General features: G+C 41.4%; 1 long non-coding RNA gene and 1 pseudogene across 3 annotated transcripts in view; both read left to right on the plus strand.

The window, feature by feature from the left end:
• LOC119618514 (uncharacterized) overlaps window positions 1-9,531 on the plus strand; it is a 32,869-nt gene extending 23,338 nt beyond the window's left edge. For all 3 annotated transcript variants that reach the window (XR_012089326.1, XR_005234828.2, XR_012089325.1), the window contains one exon: window positions 7,608-9,531. This is a non-coding gene — a long non-coding RNA (uncharacterized lncRNA). The remainder of the gene's footprint in view (window positions 1-7,607) is intronic.
• Window positions 1,328-4,851, plus strand: LOC103222851 (26S proteasome non-ATPase regulatory subunit 8 pseudogene; annotated as a pseudogene).
• Window positions 9,532-18,218: the final 8,687 nt, after the last annotated feature.

The raw sequence follows: 18,218 nt of genomic DNA on the forward strand, positions 1-18,218 counted from the left end.
GACAGAGTTTCACTATGTTGGCCAGGCTGGTGTCGAACTCCTGACCTCAGGTGATCCGCTCGTCTCTGCCTCCCAAAGTGCTGGGATTACAGGTGTGAGCCACCATGCCCCACCAGGAAGCTCCACTTTATTCTGACTTGGAAGTCAAGGAAACTGGGGCATATTTGTGTACGCTTCCCTCTGTCAGTCACTGGCTAAAGTTTGCTCCCATGGGCATATTTTGGTGGCATTCCAGCTTGCAGTAGGGGACATGGGTGCTAGCAGCTGGAAGTCAGACTGGCTGCATTAAGAGGCCGGAGATATGGGCCCACATTGGGGGCGTCACTATTTTCCAGCATTTGCACCACTCGGATTCATTCATGCCCCACAACTGGTTCATGGCATTCTGTCACCAATTCCTCTGGGATGACCAATCGAAATTTCTAAAAGCTAGACTTGCAACAAGGTGGCAGGAAGCTCACGCTACAGCTTCCTCTACTGCGGTTGGTACCCAGATCGGAACTGATATTCACCATTTCCCTCATTCCCCATTCTAAATTCCCCTCACGCTTGGCTAATCTTTCTGCTAGTCTCCATTGCTTGTCCAGTGGGAAACCCAGACCTTTTCCTGTGAGGGACCTGAGCCCTTAACTCCTGTGTTCTTGCCAGGTATGGTTGCTGTGTAGGGAAACAAGGGAGGGCCTAGCGAATCCCTGAGTTCCCGACGTACTCTCCCCTGCCTCTATTAGGTAAAGTAATCTTATTTCCTCAGGATAACCAGGGGTAACTGCTGCCATTAGTATATAACTCCTACATGCTTTCTGATTCACTGGCATGAGAAGCCCCAAATGGCAGTTGAAGCTCTAGGTTCAGTGGAACCCCTTACTTAGTCCTTTGGAAGAAGTGTTACCCTTTCAGGGAACCAGGACCTGGGGACCAGCAGAGTCTAAACTTGCAGGTACAGCTGGGTCGTGGGCTCAGGGTCTCCTAAGGCTGAATTCAAGGTTTCGACCAGGTCTGCAATCTCACCTGGAGCTCAGGGTCTTCATCTAAAGCTCATGGGTTGTTGGCAGAATTCAGTTCCTAAGGGTTGTTGGATGATGGTCTCTGCTTTCTTGTTGCCGGCCAACTGGGCTCCCTTCTCATGTCCTGGAGGCTGCCTGTGGTTTTCCGCCCTGTGGTCCTCTCTCCAACATGGCAGTTGCTCCTGTGAGGCCAGTGGAAGAATCTCTCTCATCCTCTGAATCTCTCCTTCAGGATGGGCCCAGGGACTTTGAAGAGCTCACCTGATTAGGTCAGGCCCGCCCAGGATAATTTTCCTTTTGATTGATTGAAAGTCAGCTGCTAAGAGCTACCCAAGTCAGCCTACATGCACCAGCTCTTGGGCCTCTGCCTCCTCTTCCTGCTGTCCCAGGACTGGGTGGCTGAGTTCCACATGCAGTTGGAGTGGCTGCCTGCCAAGGACATCCAGACCAATGTCTACATCAAGCACTCTATGTCCCTGGAGCCATACCTGATGGAGGGCGGCTACAACAAGGTGTTCCTGGCCAAGGGTAACATCCCTGCCAAGAGCTACACCTTCATCCACATCCTGCTTGACGCTATCAGGGATGAGATGGCCGAGTGCATTGAGAAGGCCTACAAGAAAATCATTTTCACCAAGGGCACCTGGATCCTCTTCCTCAACACACTCAAACAGATGCGGACTACACCAAGAAGTGGGACCTGGGCCCCGAAAACTACTACAGTTTTGCTAGCCAGCAGCAGAAGCTGGAAGACACCACCATTCTGAGTTGAGGATGCCCGGCAGCCCACCAGTCACTGGGTGGAGTAGGGCATATGTTATTTAAAACAGTTACAGTGCAGGGTTTTCTCTAATAAAGGTGGATTGCCATTCTGTCCTCCAGGCCCTTATCTCCCAATTGGGATGGTGGGGAGCCAAGTTCTTATATCTGAGATAGATAAGTTTTGGGGCCCTCAGGGGATGGCGATAACACCCTCCAACTGGGTCAGCCTCTGTCTGATGGCTGATGCTCAGGGTTTCAAACACAGATGCTCAGCACTGTGGCCTACAGGAGAGCATGGCCCCAGGTATGGGGACTGTTCCAGCTGGCTGTGGACACACAGGAATGCTGGGCCAGGGTACCAGATATTTTCAACAAAGCGGGTGAAGTGTCCCATTTAAAAAAATGTTGGCAACGAATTAAGCAATTTTTCAAATAATAATAATAATAAAAACACAGGCCAGATGTGGTGGGTCATACCCGTAACTCCAGCACTTTGTGGGGTGGAGGCGGGCGGATGACCGGAGGTCAGGAGTTCGAGACCAGCCTGGCCAACATGGCGAAACCTTGTCTCTACTAAAAGTACAAAAAGTAGCTGGGCGTGGTGGCAGGCACTGCAATCCCAGCTACTCAGGAGGCTGAGGCAGGAGAATCACTTGAACTTGGGAGGTGGAGGTTGTAGTGAGCCGAGATCGTGCCATTGCATTCCAGCCTGGGTAACAAGAACAAAACTCCGTCTCAAAAAAAATCCCCAAACCCCCCCGAAACACACACACACAACAAAGTCAGCTGCTAAGGGGCATTAATTACATGTGCAAAATCCCATTGGTCACAGGATGTCACATAATCATGAGAGTAACTGTCCCATCATAGGCTCAAGTCACAGTCATGCTCAAGGGGAGAGGATGACACGGAGCCTGTACACCAGGGAGCAAGAATCTTGGGGTACATCTTAGAATTCCACCTCCTACAGTAACATTTCTTCTCACCATGAACCCACCACAGGTTTTCTGTCTATTCCATAAATACATTTGTGGTTAGAATTTGAGGAATTTCATACAAAACTGTCTGGTCGGTTCCCCCTGGGTCCTTTGGAAAAGAGTAGCTTTGATGAGATTGGAGGGCAAGAGTGAGATTATTGAGGAAGGAACCCCTAGAGAAGCCACAGAGGATCAGGATAGAGCCAAGGAGTGCTGAGCCTTCCTCTTGGGTTGGATGTGAGGCTGAAGCCAATAGTATAGCTCATGTCAGACTTTTGGCTGCTCTATTCATTACACAGAAGAATAACACGTCATTAGGTGCTGTCATTCAAAGTGGAAGGTATCTTCATTCTCTTCAGGGTTTTTGGCAGTTAGATTTCTGAGTTACTTCATAAAATTTAAATTAGCTATTTTTAATAATGACTGGTAGAAGGAAGATAAATCATCATTCACAGAATTTTTAATGGGAAAAGTAATTTCAGTATTCTTTTGGGGGAAGCACTTTTGGGCAAAAGTTATTCCTATAGCCCTCATGTTATTACTTCAAACACGAACCTGGTTTAGAAGAAGAAAGATTTGCTGCTGAGCTTTGTGTTTGGAATTGGTGTACCTGAAGCATGGGGAGTGTCCAATATACGTGTGTGTGTTGTGTTTGAGATGGAGTTTCGCTCTTGTTGCCCAGACTGGAGTGAATTGGCGCGATCTCAGCTCACTGCAACCTCTGCCTCCCAGGTTCAAGTGATTCTCCTGCCTCAGCCTCTGGAGTAGCTGGGATTACAGGCATGTGCCACCACACCGAGCTAATTTTATATTTTTAGTAGAGATGGGGTGTCACCATCTTGGCCAGGCTGGTCTAGAACTTCTGACCTTAGGTGACCCACCCGCCTTAGCCTCCCAAAGTGCTGGGATTACAGGCATGAGCCACTGTGCCCAGCCCAATTTATTTGTAATACAGTAAATCATGCATTATATTAACATTTTCGGTGATTCATTTTCTCATTTACTAAATTAATGAAAAAATTTTTTCAAAGTGAGGCTTAACATTGTAAGTAATACAGTGGTAGTAGAATGGGGCAAGCCTATTCATCCTGGGTTAAGTGAGAACACCTTCATTTTCATAGTGTAGAGCATTATCCTTTTCTATGGAGATTGAGCTAAATGTCAGGCTTCCCGTATTCGCCCAGAATACGTAGCAGGCTGGTTTGTAAAAGAGGAGATATTTTGAGTTTGGCTGAAAGTAGCAATTTATTAATAAATTAATTTTTGTCTTTTTAAAAATAGAGAAAGGGTCTTGCTATGTTGCCCAGACTGGTCTCGAACCCCTGGTCTCAAGTGATTCTCCCACCTCGGCCTCCCAAAGTGCTGGAATTACAGGTGTGAGCCACCACATCCAGCCTGAAAGTAGCAATTTAGGAAAAAGAAAACCCAAAACTTAGGAAGCTTTTAGTGACTGAGAAAATGATTTGGTTTCATGCTTCTGAGAATTTATAAATGAACTAACTGAAAATGGAAACAGTGGTTATAAAGATTGTCAATAAAAAATAAAATGAACTAGTGTCATTGAGAACTTAGAAAGTTTTCTGCATCTTCGTAGCCAGGAGGAAAAAAAAACTTAGAGGCTGGGAGTGGTGGCTCATGCCTGCAGTCTCAGCACTTTGGGAGGCCAAGGCAGGTGGATCACAAGGTCAGGAGTTCGAGACCAGCCTGGCCAACATAGTGAAACTCCATCTCTATTAAAAATACAAAAATTAGTTGGATGTGGTGGCACGCACCTGTAGTCCCAACTACTCAGGAGGCTGAGGCAGGAAAATCTCTTGAACCCAGGAGGCAGAGGCTGCGGTGAGCCGAGACCACGCCATTGCACTCCAGCCTGGGTGACAGAGTGAGATTCCATCTCAAAAAATAAAACAAAAAACAAAAAGCAAAAAACTTAAAACTCATTTTGATAATATGTATGGTGTATGTGTAATAATACATATGTTTCATCTTTTATTCTAATAACTGTCTGTAAGTATAGAACTAACTGTAAATAACATACCTGACTTTTATGAAAAATAAAATTCATCAGTAAGTTTTAAAAGAAAGGAAAACATGTTTGACATTGGACCTTATGATATCATAATATCACCTAATGCACATATGTTGAAAATGCAGTGGTTTACTGACATTCCATCTTAAAAACAAATCATAGAGGATTCATTTCTGGAGGGATTAAACATAGTTTGATTAGGTTTCACCTCAACAGAGGAATCGTATGTGGATACTTCCAGGATTCATGTCTTTGAAATGTTTGGAAAACTGAGGGTTAGTTTGTTCTAGTGTGTTGGGTGGGCGGGGCAGGGGATGGGGGCACAGCTCTGGCACATTGCTGCTCACTGCCAGCAGATTAGTTTGTTTGTTTTTGTTTTTTGAGACATCTCACTCTGTTGCCCAGGCTGGAGTGCAGTGGTGAGATCTTGGCTCACTGCAGCCTCGGCCTCCCTGAGTTCAAGCAATCCTTCCACTTTAGACTCCCAAGTAGCTGGGATTACAGGCATGTGCCACCACACCCAGCTAATTTTTGTATTTTTTGTAGAGACGGGGTCTCACTTTGTTGTTCAGGCTGGTCTGGAACTCCAGGACTCAAGTGATCCACCTGCCTCGACCTCCCAGAGTGCTGGGATTACAGGGGTGAGCCACCTTGTCTGGCCTCTCATTTTAATAGAAGCAGGAAATCTGGGCTTTGTTTCGTATAAGATGTTTTGATTTTTGTATTTTTTTTTTTTTTTTTTTAGTAGAGACGGGGTTTCACTGTTAGCCAGGATGGTCTCGATCTCCTGACCTCATGATCCGCCCGCCGTGGCCTCCCAAAGTGCTGGGATTACAGGCGTGAGCCACCGCACCCGGCCAGATGTTTTTATTTTTAAATGTTGGCTCAATTTTTATTAAAAATGTTGCTTGTGGGGCCCCAGGGAAGCCTGTGCGTGGCCCACTGGTGGCTAGGTGGAGAGAGATGTAGTGGAGGCCTTGATACTGATGTGAAATAGAAAGAGAGTGGATCTGGGTGGCTGTGCTCCTGACCTGCCTGGTCCCATGTAGGGAAGCCTCTTCATCTTCTGAATCCCGACTTCCATTATTCAGGAGGGTTCTGATGACATTGTCTTGAAAGCACCCTCTTTTATAATGCTCACACTTTGTGTGTTGGGAGACACGGTCTCCCTCTGTTGCCCAGGCTGGATTGCAGATGCCTGATTAATTTTTAAAATTCTGTAGAGACTGAGTCTTGTGATGCTGCTTAGGCTGGTCTTAAACTCCTGGCCTCAAGTGATCCTCCCACCTTGGCCTCCCAAAGTGCTGGGATTGCAGGTATGAGCCACTGCACCTGGCTCAATGTGTTTTTTGATGAATCTTTTATTTGATATGTGAATCTCATGAGTTATGTGACTTCCAGCATTTTTCTTATGCCCATTTTTTTTTTTTCATGTAGACATTCTTAGAGTGGTAGCATGCTCTGGATGACCTGTAGCTTCTTAGTCTTTTGTTTTGACAATTTTCTAATAAGCTACTAGTTGTAGCTTGTTACTCTTGTTTTGACAATTTTAAGGATTCATTTCTCGTGGTCCAAGAAATAAAGTCCATATATAATGTATAGAAAGAGAATTAGCATTGCAATTATTTTCTCTCCCCTCTTCCTTTTCCTTTTGTGTGGAATGATCTCTTAGGCTGTGACCAGGCAGCAGGAAATGAAGCTCAAGTTAGCAGAATGTAGTGAATTTTAGCTTTTCAGGCAGTCAGTGTGGTAAATTCAGTCCCGGTTTCGACTTCACTTGGAACTGTGTACAAATTCTAAAAATTCTAGCGTTAACTGTAGTAATTCTAGTTTTGCAGGTTAGGCTGCAGAATTTGATTTTATTAAGGTTGATTTATTAGGTTCCTGAAATTATTTTTGAACAAGCTGAGCTTGTGATGCCATTTATAAGTGTAATACCATTTTAAAACAACACTCAGGCTTAAGAAAAACAGTATGAAACAGGCAGCCTCATTGTAAGATTCCATTCAGTATTGCTAATCTTTTGTCAAAGTCTGCCTACTTTATATATTTGTGGTGAAAAGGTATCCTTAGCAACCAAGATCATTGGTTTGCTATATAAAAGGAGATCCCGGACTATTCTATTTTTATTTTTATATAATTTTTTCTTTTTCTTTTTTTTTTTTAATCAGACAAAGGTTAAAGCGTGACCCAGACTGATCTAACATCTAGTTGCTTGACCCTGAGTTTGCTTTTCCTTCCCAATGATGATAAGGACGCAGATGGCAAGACACGACAGCAAAAGTGCATGGGCCATAGCGTTTGAATAAAAAGGTGGAATGTGCTTTAGGCCATGTGCACGGTGTCTCCCCTTCCCAGCTCTCTCTTCGTGTCTTTCAAGAGTCTCTTTTTTGCAAGGCTGCCCAACAAAAGGAAATCTGACATTTCCTTATGACTCTGGGGAAAATTAAGGGAAAATAAAAATGCTTCTAGATCATTTCAAAAAATCAGAATGAAGGTAGTGATATTGAGCCTCACCTGAAAGCAAAATGTGTATTTTTTTTTTTTTTTTACCAAGTATCATTACTGAAAAAATAATGATAATGAGAAAGAAAATAATGAGAAAAGAATAATTAGTCCCTAAAATGACAATATTTGGGCATACTCGAGAAGTAATGACATAGCTGCTGATTTCTAACTTTTATTCTGATATTAATGATTTTTTCGATCAAAGGGAGTTGCCTGCCTTTATGGTGGTTCTTTTTTCATAAACTGGGTTCGGGCAATTTCCAGAATAAGGCTACTATTTTCTAAATTCCTTTGCGATACTAAATCCCTTCCTCTTTTCTTCTAAAGGAAACGGTGCAGCAAATGTCTCACTTTGAAGCTACCAAGGAAGCATCTATTAATTTTGTGAATAAGAAAAATAGAAGAGGATGATCAATGATAATGAAGAAAAACCTTCCTTTTTTGGCTCTTAGGCTTTGCGTAGCCATTTCCGGAGTCAGCTTTAGTTCTCATTCTCTTTAGCACCTGTACTGTTATAGAAATTGTTTCTAGAATTGGTCACACGTATATTAGAAACCTCTGCACTGAGAATTTATTTAAGTTTTTTTTGCTATTTTTTTTTTGACATGGAGTCTTGCTCTGTTGCCCAGGCTGTAGTGCAGTGTCACGATCTGCACTCACTGCAACCTCTTCTTCCTTGATTGAAGTGATTTTCCTGCCTCAGCCTCCCGAGTAGCTGGGATTACAGGCTGGTTAATTTTTGTGTTTTTAGTAGAGATGGGGTTTCACTATGTTGGCCAGGCTGGTCTTGAACGCCTGACCTCAGGTGTTCTTGAGATTGCCTGCCTTGGTCTCCCAGAGTGATGGGATTACAGGCATGAGCCACGGTGCCCGGCCTCACCCTTTGTTTTTGACTGACTGACTATCAGGTGACATTGGCAATTCAGGCAATGCTTTGTATTTCTGACCTGTAGGATAAGGACAAGCAGCTTAGGGAAGCTCATTCTCCACAAGGCTACCCAGAGTTCCCAGGGACACTCTGTTCCTTCATGAAGTGCAGAAATGAAGAATAGCCTGAGATGTGCAAGGAGTTTTTCAGAACTTCTCTTGTAGAATGAAGATCCATTTTTACAATTTCCTGGTTTATAAAAGCCCAAGGTCACTTTCAACACGAGGCATCATCCAGTAACTGCTGGCAAGTGTCTGGAAGAGTCATCTACACGCAGAAAGTGGGAGAGTCTCGGACTGCAGCAGGGTTGTTTGCACTCATGGTTTTTGTTTTTTTAAACCCAGACACGACTTGTTGGATTTCTTTCTCATAAATGAATTCTTACTAAGGCACTGACTCAAGCAGTTCTATTTTTTTTTCCTGCCTGAAATTACCAAATTCACTCTTACACTAATCAAATAAAAGGTTGTTAGAAATTACTTTCTGGTCTTTCTCTGTGGAAAATCACCCTGCAGAGAACTTGCAGGCTTCTCTTATGGGGAATAGAATGCATGAACTACTTGGGAGATAGACTGTGAAGAGCGAAGTTTGGCCATTAACTTGGGATCCACGAACCAATGAAGACTCCTTCAGGCTTCACTCTTCAGCCATTGGTCCTCAGGGGTGAGGAGATTCTTTTTAAAAATGTCGTTTTGGGCAGGGCGCAGTGGATCATGTCTGTAATCCCGCCACTTTGGGAGGCCGAGGAGGATGGATCACTTGAGGCCAGGAGTTCGGGACCAGCCTCTGCAACATAACAAGACCCCCGTCCCCACTAAAAATACACAAAGTAGCTACTTGGGAGGCTGAGGCAGGAGAATTGCTTGAATCCAGGAGGCAGAGGTTGCCATGAGCTGAGATTATGCCACTGCACTCCAGCCTGGGTGACAGAGCCAGATTCCATCTCAAAAAAAGAAAACCAAAAAAAAAAAAAGGAATGTCGTTTTAGCTTACATCTAAAGTACATGAGTCCAAGCAAACACAGCACAAGAACAGGAACTTTTATGAAGTTCAAGTTCACATATCACTAACAGCCAAACAAACCTGGGGAAAAATATCTCGTATTTTCTTTTTTCTACCTATATTCAGAGATAATCAAGTGCCTCTTTGGTGCAGGTTGTCAACTTTAGTATATACATACTGGTCAAACAAATGCTGTATTTTCCCATTTCATTTTTGTGTTCTTTTTTCTGTCTCATGAAGGTTTCTGTAAAATGCTGCACTTCAGATTGCTGCTGTAAATTCCAATTTTGCCATCTTTTATACATAGGAAGCAGCTGGAAATAAAACAGTGCTGTTTAAATAATTTTAAAAATAATTTAAAAAAATATTTATTTAAAATGAAAGATACGAAGATTGAGGTTTCTGCTCAACAAAATAAATTGTTTCTGGTCCCACTTGGCTTTATCATAGATGACTCTTCTTTGTTAGATGGATTGTAATCTGTGGATCAGAGGCGTCCTCGTAATAAGGTGGAAGTATTTTCAGGACCACATCTTGGTCCGGATAATCTAAAAGATCGGCAAACCACAAGAGCCAAGGACTGAGGTTTTGGCCGCGTGAGTCCTTCAAGAGACCACTAGGTGGCGGTGCTGCACCGTTAGTGCCAGAACGCCGCTCGCTCTGGTGCTTCCAGGCCGGGAAATGTTACTGCAGAGAGAACTCTGATGACTGACGTTTGTCCCCTGGAGCCGTTAAGTTGGCCCAGCAGAGGTGGTCTCTCTGTGTTATAGATCTTGTAACCGAATTTTCTATTTAGCTTTTGTTGAGGCTGTAATTTATTAAGTCATCAAACTATTGTTTGTCTTTCTAAAAGCTGTGATGGTGTTTTTGAAAAATTGGCAAGGTAAAGCCAAAGTTCAGATTTCGTGAAGATTATTAGTAAAATTTCATTTCATTTCATTTTATTTATTTATTTTTTCTGAGACGGAGTCTTGCTCTGTCATCCAGACTGGGATGCAGCGGCGTGATCTCGGCTTGCTGCAGCCTCTGCCTCTTGGGTTCAAGTGATTCTCTGCCTCAGCCTCCCAAGTAACTGGAACTACAAGTGTGCACCACCACGCCCTGCTAATTTTTGTATTTTTAGTAGAGAAGAGGTTTCACCACTTTGGCCAGGCTGGTCTCGAACTCCTGACCTCAGGTGATCCATCGTGCCAGGCCTACAATTTTTTTTTTTTTTTTTTTTTTTTTTTTTGAGTCAGATTCTTTCCCTGTCACCCAGGCTGGAGTGCAATGGTGCGATCTCGACTCACTGCAACCTCCCCCTAGTGGGTTCAAGCGATTCTCTTGCCTCAGTCTCCAGAGCAACTGGGATTACGGATGTGCACCACCCTGCCCAGCTAATTTTTGTATTTTTAGTAGAGACAGGGTTTCACCATGTTGGCCAGGCTGGTCTCGAACCCCTGACCACATGTGATCCACCTGCCTTGGCTTCCCAAAGTGCTGGGATTACAGGCATGAGCTACCATGCCTGGCCAACATACATTTTTAAAAAATTATCTGGGTGTGGTGGTGCTCATCTGAGGTTCTAAGTACTTGAGAGGCTGAGGTGGGAGAATCCTTTGAGCCCAGGAGGTCGAGGCTGCAGTGAGCTGAGATCGGGCCACTGCACTCCAGCCTGGGTGACAAAGTGAGACCCTTGTCTCAAACAAACAAACAAAAATCCCATTCATTTGTTTTTCGTTGAATGATTAAGACTTTGCTAAAACTGAAGATACTTGATGGCTGAATGGAAAAGTGAAATACTGGTGGCCCAAGTGGCATTCAGGTGGCCTGAGCTCCCCCATGGAATCTGAATAAGGAGTTAGCAAGTTGCTGGGTGAGGCACCTGCCTGCTGGGGCTCTTCTAGCTGCAATATGAGAGATTTGGACTGGAGAACTCCAAGGTCCCTTCTAATTCTAGCAGCCTTCGATTATTTTATTTTAAGCAGTTGCAAAGTAATAAAGTATAGGAGATCTTGAGAGACATTTGATTTCAATTTCCTCATTTCATAATATGGTATTTATATATATATAAAATATAATATATGTGTATATATAAAGTTCTTCTCTAATACCAGAAGTGATTTTCATTCCTGGAATTCCAAGAATGAAAACTTTGAAGTTTTAGTTAAATAAATAATAGGTTAGGAGTTAAAGAGTCTGGGCCAGGCATGGCGGCACATGCCTGTAATCTTGGCCCTTTGGGAGGCTGAGGTGGACGGATCACTTGATTTCGAGACCAGCCTGGCCAACATGGTGAAACCCCATCTCTACTAAAAATACAAAAATTAGCCAGGCGTGGTGGTGGGCGCCTGTAATCCCAGCTATTTGGAAGGCTGAGCTTGGAGAATAACTTGAACTCGGGAGGCAGAGGTTACAGTGAGCCAAGATCATGCCACTGCACTCCAGCCTGGGCAACAGACCAAGACTGAGTCTCAAAAACAAACAAACAAACAAACAAACTAACTAAAAAACCAAAAAAACCCAAAACAAAGTCTATTATGATAGCATCTTAGAGCTGTAAATGTTTTAGAAACATTAGCCTTCTACTGCTACATTTAAAATCACTATAGGATTTCTGTATCACAAATCTGACCTTGAAGAATTCTATACAATTTTTTTGGGGGGATATGATATATTTTGCAAATGTCATATATATTCCCTTTGAATGAACATATTCATTGCTTTTCTTTTATATAACTTACTTATTGAGAGAACCAGTTATGGACTTTGCCTTCAAGGAGATTACATTTTTCTGGACAATTAGTTCGCCAAGCCATTATAAGAATGTGTAGTAAGTGATCTCAGTGGAGAAGAATCCCTGTGAGAACATTGTAATAGAGATGAAAATTACTATTCATAGCAGCTTCATAAAGAAAGAACTGTATGTTAGACTAGATTGTACACAGATGTTTATAAAAATAATCCTTTAACAGGAAACAGATAAAAAGCATTTTATGTCTGTGTGAAATGTTTGTTTGTTTTTTTCTTTGGCCTTTGGAAACCTGGAAACATACATAAAATGTTTTGAACAAATCACTCATAGTCACTAGAGTAAAGCTATGAAAATAAATGCTAGGGTAATATTTTTCTTTTAGTTTTCAAGGCATATAAATAGTTGTATATAACAAAACTTTATTTTATTCTAGCAGGTGTAGCTAAAGGAAAAACAACTCTAAAAACTAAAAAATTAAAAAAAAAAAAACCCTCAAAATATCGGTAGACTTTTCATTCTCTGTGAAACTTTTTCCCCCTGTTACTCATGGAGAATATCCTTTCCTTAGGAGAATTGTGATCCTAATTGGAAACTCATAGTTACCCCCAACTGACATTTACAAAGCAACAGTTTGCATTTGTAGTATAGACCATTTCAGGTTCATGGTAACTTTTGCTTATTTAAGAAATAAATATATGGAAATTTGTCATTCGTTCTGTGAAAAAAGCAAGGGAGAAAATATTCACAGAATCAATGATTCATAGTTATTTTTGTTAGGGTGGAAAACCATCTCTTGAGAAGGACAATAGTTCAGTGAACAAATGCCACAGTGCATGGGATGACACAGGCTATACTCTTACCTGAATGGAGGAGGAAGTATGTTTTTTTGTTCAAGGACAGTTTTGATGCAATTGAAATATTACAAAGTCCTACTCATTGTTCATGAGTAATTTGATTTTAATGATGATCCTTTGTGTGAGATGCATATATTCTGACAATGAACTCCTCTTTCTACTCCCCAGATAGAATGTTTGAAGTCTCTTATTCTTCCTTTTTTTTTTTTTTTTTTTTTTTTTGACTGAGTGTCTCTGTGTCGCCCAAGCTGGAGTACAGTGGCACCATCTGGGCTCACTGCAGCCTCTGCCTCCTAGGTTCAAGAGATTCTCCTGCCTCAGCCTCCCAAGTAGCTGAGATTACAGGAGCATGCCACCACACCTGGCTAATTTGTTTTCATATTTTTAGTAGAGATGGGGTTTCACCATTTTGGCCAGGCTGGTCTCGAACTCCTGGCCTCAAGTGATCTGCCTGCCTCAGCCTCCCAAAGTGCTGGGATTACAAGCGTGAGCCACCGTCCCCAGCCAAAGTCTCCTGTTGTTCCTTATTGACATTTTCTGTATCACTTCCACAACTTGGGCTTCTTCTAAGTGCCAAATTCACGTCTAGCAATCAGAATGACCCCTTCCTCAGGGACGATTTTCAGGGTGTTTATATTGAATTGGAGAATGTTAAAGGTGAACATAGCAATAAAGATAATCTAATCCCTTATTTTACAGGTGGAAAACTACATCTTGAGGAGCTTAGTTACGCATCTGATAGGTTGCAGTGCTCCAGTTAGAACTCAGGAAAGATGAGAAGATACAAGAAAATGTCTGTTGATGAAGAACTGACTGATAGCCGTGGAACACACCTTGTTTAATTTTAGTCCTCACAATAATCTTATGTTGTTGACAAATCCCTATTTTTATTCTCCCATAGCTTTATTGAGAAATAATTGATGACATTGTAGGAGTTCAAGGTGTACAACCCATGATTTAATAAACATATATATTATGAAATGACGACCATAATCAAGTTAGTTAACACATCTATCATCTCACCTATTTACCATTTTTTTTTGGTTTTGTTTTGTGGTGAGAACATTTAAGATCTATCTCTCAGCAAATTTCAGCTATAGAAATTCCATGCATTAAGTACATTTACAATGTTATACAATCATTATCACTATCCATTTCCGGAAGCTTTTCATCATCCCAAACAGAAGCTCTATGCCCATTAAATAATAACTCCTCATGCTCCTTCCCAACAGCCCCTGGTAATTTCTATTCTACTTTCAGTCTCTATGAATTTGCCTGTTCTTGATACTTAACATAAATAGAATAATAAAATATTTGTCTTTCTATGTCTGGCTTATTTCACTTAGCATAATAGTTTCAAGGTTTCAAGGGTTGATAGCATGTATCAAAATTTCATTTCTTTATTGTTATTCGTAGAGACAGGGTCTCACTATATTTCCCAGGCTGGTCTTGAACTCCTGGGCTCAAGCTATCTTTCCACCTTGGCCTCCCAAAGTGCTGGGATTCCAGGTGTGAGACACTGCACCCAGCCTCATTCTTTTTAATTGCTGGATAAGATTCTGTTGTATGTATATATCACATTTTGTTTATCCATTTATCTGTCAGTGAGCATTTGAATTGTTTCCACCTTTTGGCTACTGTGAATAATGCTGCCATGAATATTGATGTACAAGTATCCAGAATGTAGTTTTATCATTCCCTCAATGTGTATTTCCTCCCATTATCCTTCTCTTTACATTTTTTTTTCTAGCAGTTCCGTTGTGTTAGTATTTTCTGGTTAATCTGAAAATAGTCTGCTGGATTTCCTCTCTCTAATGTCAAATGCTTTTAAAATTTTGTTTTGCATAATATCAGAATTGACATTGGTTCACTATTGAGACTTCCCATTCAAGTATTATGTCTTGTCTCTCTATTATTCAGGTTTAAATAATTGTGCCCTCAGTAGAGTTTTGAGCATGTTAATATTGTTCCTCTGCACTCTTTAAGATTATTTTTAGGTATGTTTTTTGATGGTTATTTACTTATTTATTTATTTTGAGACAGAGTCTCACTCTGTTGCCCAGGCTGGAGTGCAGTGGCGCACGATCTTGGCTCACTACAACCTCCACCACCTGGGTTCAAGTGATTCTCCTGCCTCAGCCTCCTGAGTAGCTGGGATTACAGGTGTGTGCTACTATGCCAGGCTAATTTTTGTATTTTTAGTAGAGATGGGGTTTCACCATATTGCCAGGCTGGTCTTGAACTCCTGACTTCAAGTGATTGACCCGCCTCGGCCTCCCAAAATGCTAGGATTACAGGTGTGAGCCATTGCGCCTAGCCTTTGATGGCTATTTTTAGTGGAATATTTACCATTTTGTTTTCTACTGCTTTTTGTTGGTATACTAGAAAGCCATTAATTCTTACATAGTAATGTTGTTACTGATAGAATTCTTTATAATATTTATATGTGAAATTCTCAACTGTTAGTTAATGTTTTAAATTGGTAGTGTACTTAGGATCCTTCTCTGCATGGATTGCTTTTGTACTTACTAAATACATATATTTAACAGAAAGAACATTTGCTTTAAAAGATTAAATTGTTGCTGCACATTATCCATATGTAGGGAGTAGCAGCATTTATCTTAGAGGCAGATGGTTTGCTTTTTTCTTTAGGTAAAATCTTAGTGGATCTTTTGGTTATGGAAGTCTTAGACTGGTGAAGAATGAAAAAAGGAAAATGAAGCCATTCTGTCTAATAAAGTAATACCATGAACATTCTCAACTTCCTTTGCTACACAAAGAGGGATGGGATGGGAAACCCCAAGGTTCAGAGAAGAAAAACCAGGGGGAGAAATGGCCCCAGTGGGGAGCTGAGTCCTGTGCAAATATGGCTGCTAAGAAATTCCCTCTAAGGGAATGTCTGAGTGACAATGATATCTGGTATTAAATTGTAAGTTGATTCCTGTTCTGTGCTCTGTTGTGATCTGTTCTAAAATAAAATACATTAATAGAAAATTTGAGGTATAGTAAGGCCAACAGATCAGGAAATGATTGCTACTGAAAGATAATTACTCACAGTTTCCAAGAGGAACTCTACCAATTCCATGCATTAAGTACATTTACAACGTTGTACAACAAAATTATTAATTATTACTATCTTTATGAACTTGCCTATTCTTGATACTTAATATAAGTAAAATAATAAAGTATTTGTCTTTCTATGTGTGGCTTATTTCACTTAGCATAACAGTTTCAAGATTTCAAGGGTTGACAGCATGTATCAAAATTTCATTTCATTTTTTTTTTCTTTGAGATGAAGTCTCACTCTTGTCTCCCAGGCTGGAGTGCAATGGCATGATCTCGGCTCACTGCTCACTGCAACCTCCGCCTCCTGGGTTCAGGTGATTCTCCTGCCTCAGCCTCCTGAGTAGCTGGGATTACAGGCACCTGCCACCATGCCTGGCTAATTTTTGCATTTTTAGTAGAGACGGGTTTCACCATGTTGGCCAGGAGGTCTCGAACTCCTGACCTCAGGTGATCCACCCATCTAGGCCTCCCAAAGTGCTGGGATTATAGGCATGAACCACTGAACCTGGCCAAAATTTCATTTCTTTACTATTGTTATTATTATTATTATTAGTAGTAGAGACAGGATCTCACTATGTTGCCCAGGATGGTCTTGAACTCCTGGGCTCAAGCCATCTTCCCACCTTGGCCTCCCAAAGTGCTGGGATTCCAGGTGTGAGCCACTGCACCCAGCCTCATTCTTTTTCATGGCTGGATAATATTCTGTTGTATGTATATACCACATTTTGTATATACCACAAGAGGAAGGGGGCAGGGGCAATGAGGGAGGCAGGAGGCCCAGGCAGGGTGACTTAGGCATGTTATATCCCAAACGAGGCACACCCAGCATATGCACATAGGGCAGATATAAAAGCATTTTCCCAGGAGCTAGAAACATGGTCAATACATAGTCCTTCTCAGTAGTTCTAAACCTTCCATAAAGTTCTACCATATGCAACTAGCTTATGTTAACAGCACTTTGGAGAACAAACAAAACATCTGTTTTTCAGGTTGCAGATGTTGCTACAGGAAGTGAGTAGAGTAGAAAATCCAAGTGAGAGGTGACCAGGAGAAATGCCAACACTTCCCACCAAGAATTCTTGCAAGTACTGAGGAAGGCTGCAGACCTCATGTGGGATGGAGGCCCAAGGCAACTTACTTGGGGAACAAATGCCTCTGGAAGGCTGGGGAAGTTGAAAACACCCAGTATCAGGCCCTTGGGTTATGATGGCAGGAATTCTAGTTTTCAAAGATTGGGAAACACTAGGCAGTGACTGTTCTTAAAGGAGGGATTCTTTACAAAGGTGATTCTGAGGTCACGGACATGAATTCTGGGAATTAGATAAAAATGATGCAGTTTCCATACCAACGTATAATATTTTATATATCACATCGACAGCTAACAGAAGCTCTAGAGCCCATCTATAGATGTTGGTCCACAAACCTTGAGTGAAGGCTCATGTGCCTTAGAAGTCACAGTAAAAGAAATGAACGTGATATGTTCTCTTTACATTGGTCATGACACACCTGGTCCAGTTATGCATCTTTAATACCACTACATGTTTTAATGGCCATAACCACTTTTTCTTTAATCAGCTCTGTTGTCTGGGTTCTTATCTATAATGTAGTATGAAATTAGGTCAACTTAAAATGGTAGAAGTTTATTGTAAATGCCAGGACAGTTTTCTAGTATTTATTATGAAGGGGTTATGATTTCTTTCTAAAATAAGTCAAGTTAGGACTCATTTTCTTATCCTTCTTTCTATTTAAGAGTGTGCATCATATTAGAAAGCGTGGTTCCTTAAGTTCTGAGAAGAACTGAAGGAAATGATTACCAAAAGGGAGACTTTACCAGGTGCGGTTGTGCACACCTGTAGCCCCAGCTACTTAGGAGGCTGTGGCAGGAGGATCGCTTGAGTACAGGAGCTCTGGACTGTAGTGCACTATGCTGATCTGGTGTCTGCACCAAGTTTGGCATCAATACGGTGACCTCTTGGGAGCAGATCAAAACTCCTGTGCTGATCAGGAGTGGCATCATGCCTGTGAATAGCCACTATACTCTAGTCTGGGCAACATGGCAAGACTCTGTTTCCAAAAAATAATAATAATAATAATAATAATAATAATAATAATAAAATAAGACAAAAGGTAAATTTTATTTTCAAGTTATTGAAAAGTTTTCTGAATAGTTCAAAAGATAAATAAAAATCACATAAAGACATAGTAAAAGACTGCTTGACATTTCTCTTAAAATTTTAATAATTAATTTGATAATTTAATGCTGGTTAATACTCCCTTTGGGACCATAAATTAGAAGTCATTTCACTGACAAAATGACATCTAGAATGACTAAAACAGTCTACAAGAATTTCATA

Source organism: Chlorocebus sabaeus, chromosome 18 (genome assembly GCF_047675955.1).
Source record: "Chlorocebus sabaeus isolate Y175 chromosome 18, mChlSab1.0.hap1, whole genome shotgun sequence".
Lineage (NCBI taxonomy): Eukaryota > Metazoa > Chordata > Mammalia > Primates > Cercopithecidae > Chlorocebus > Chlorocebus sabaeus.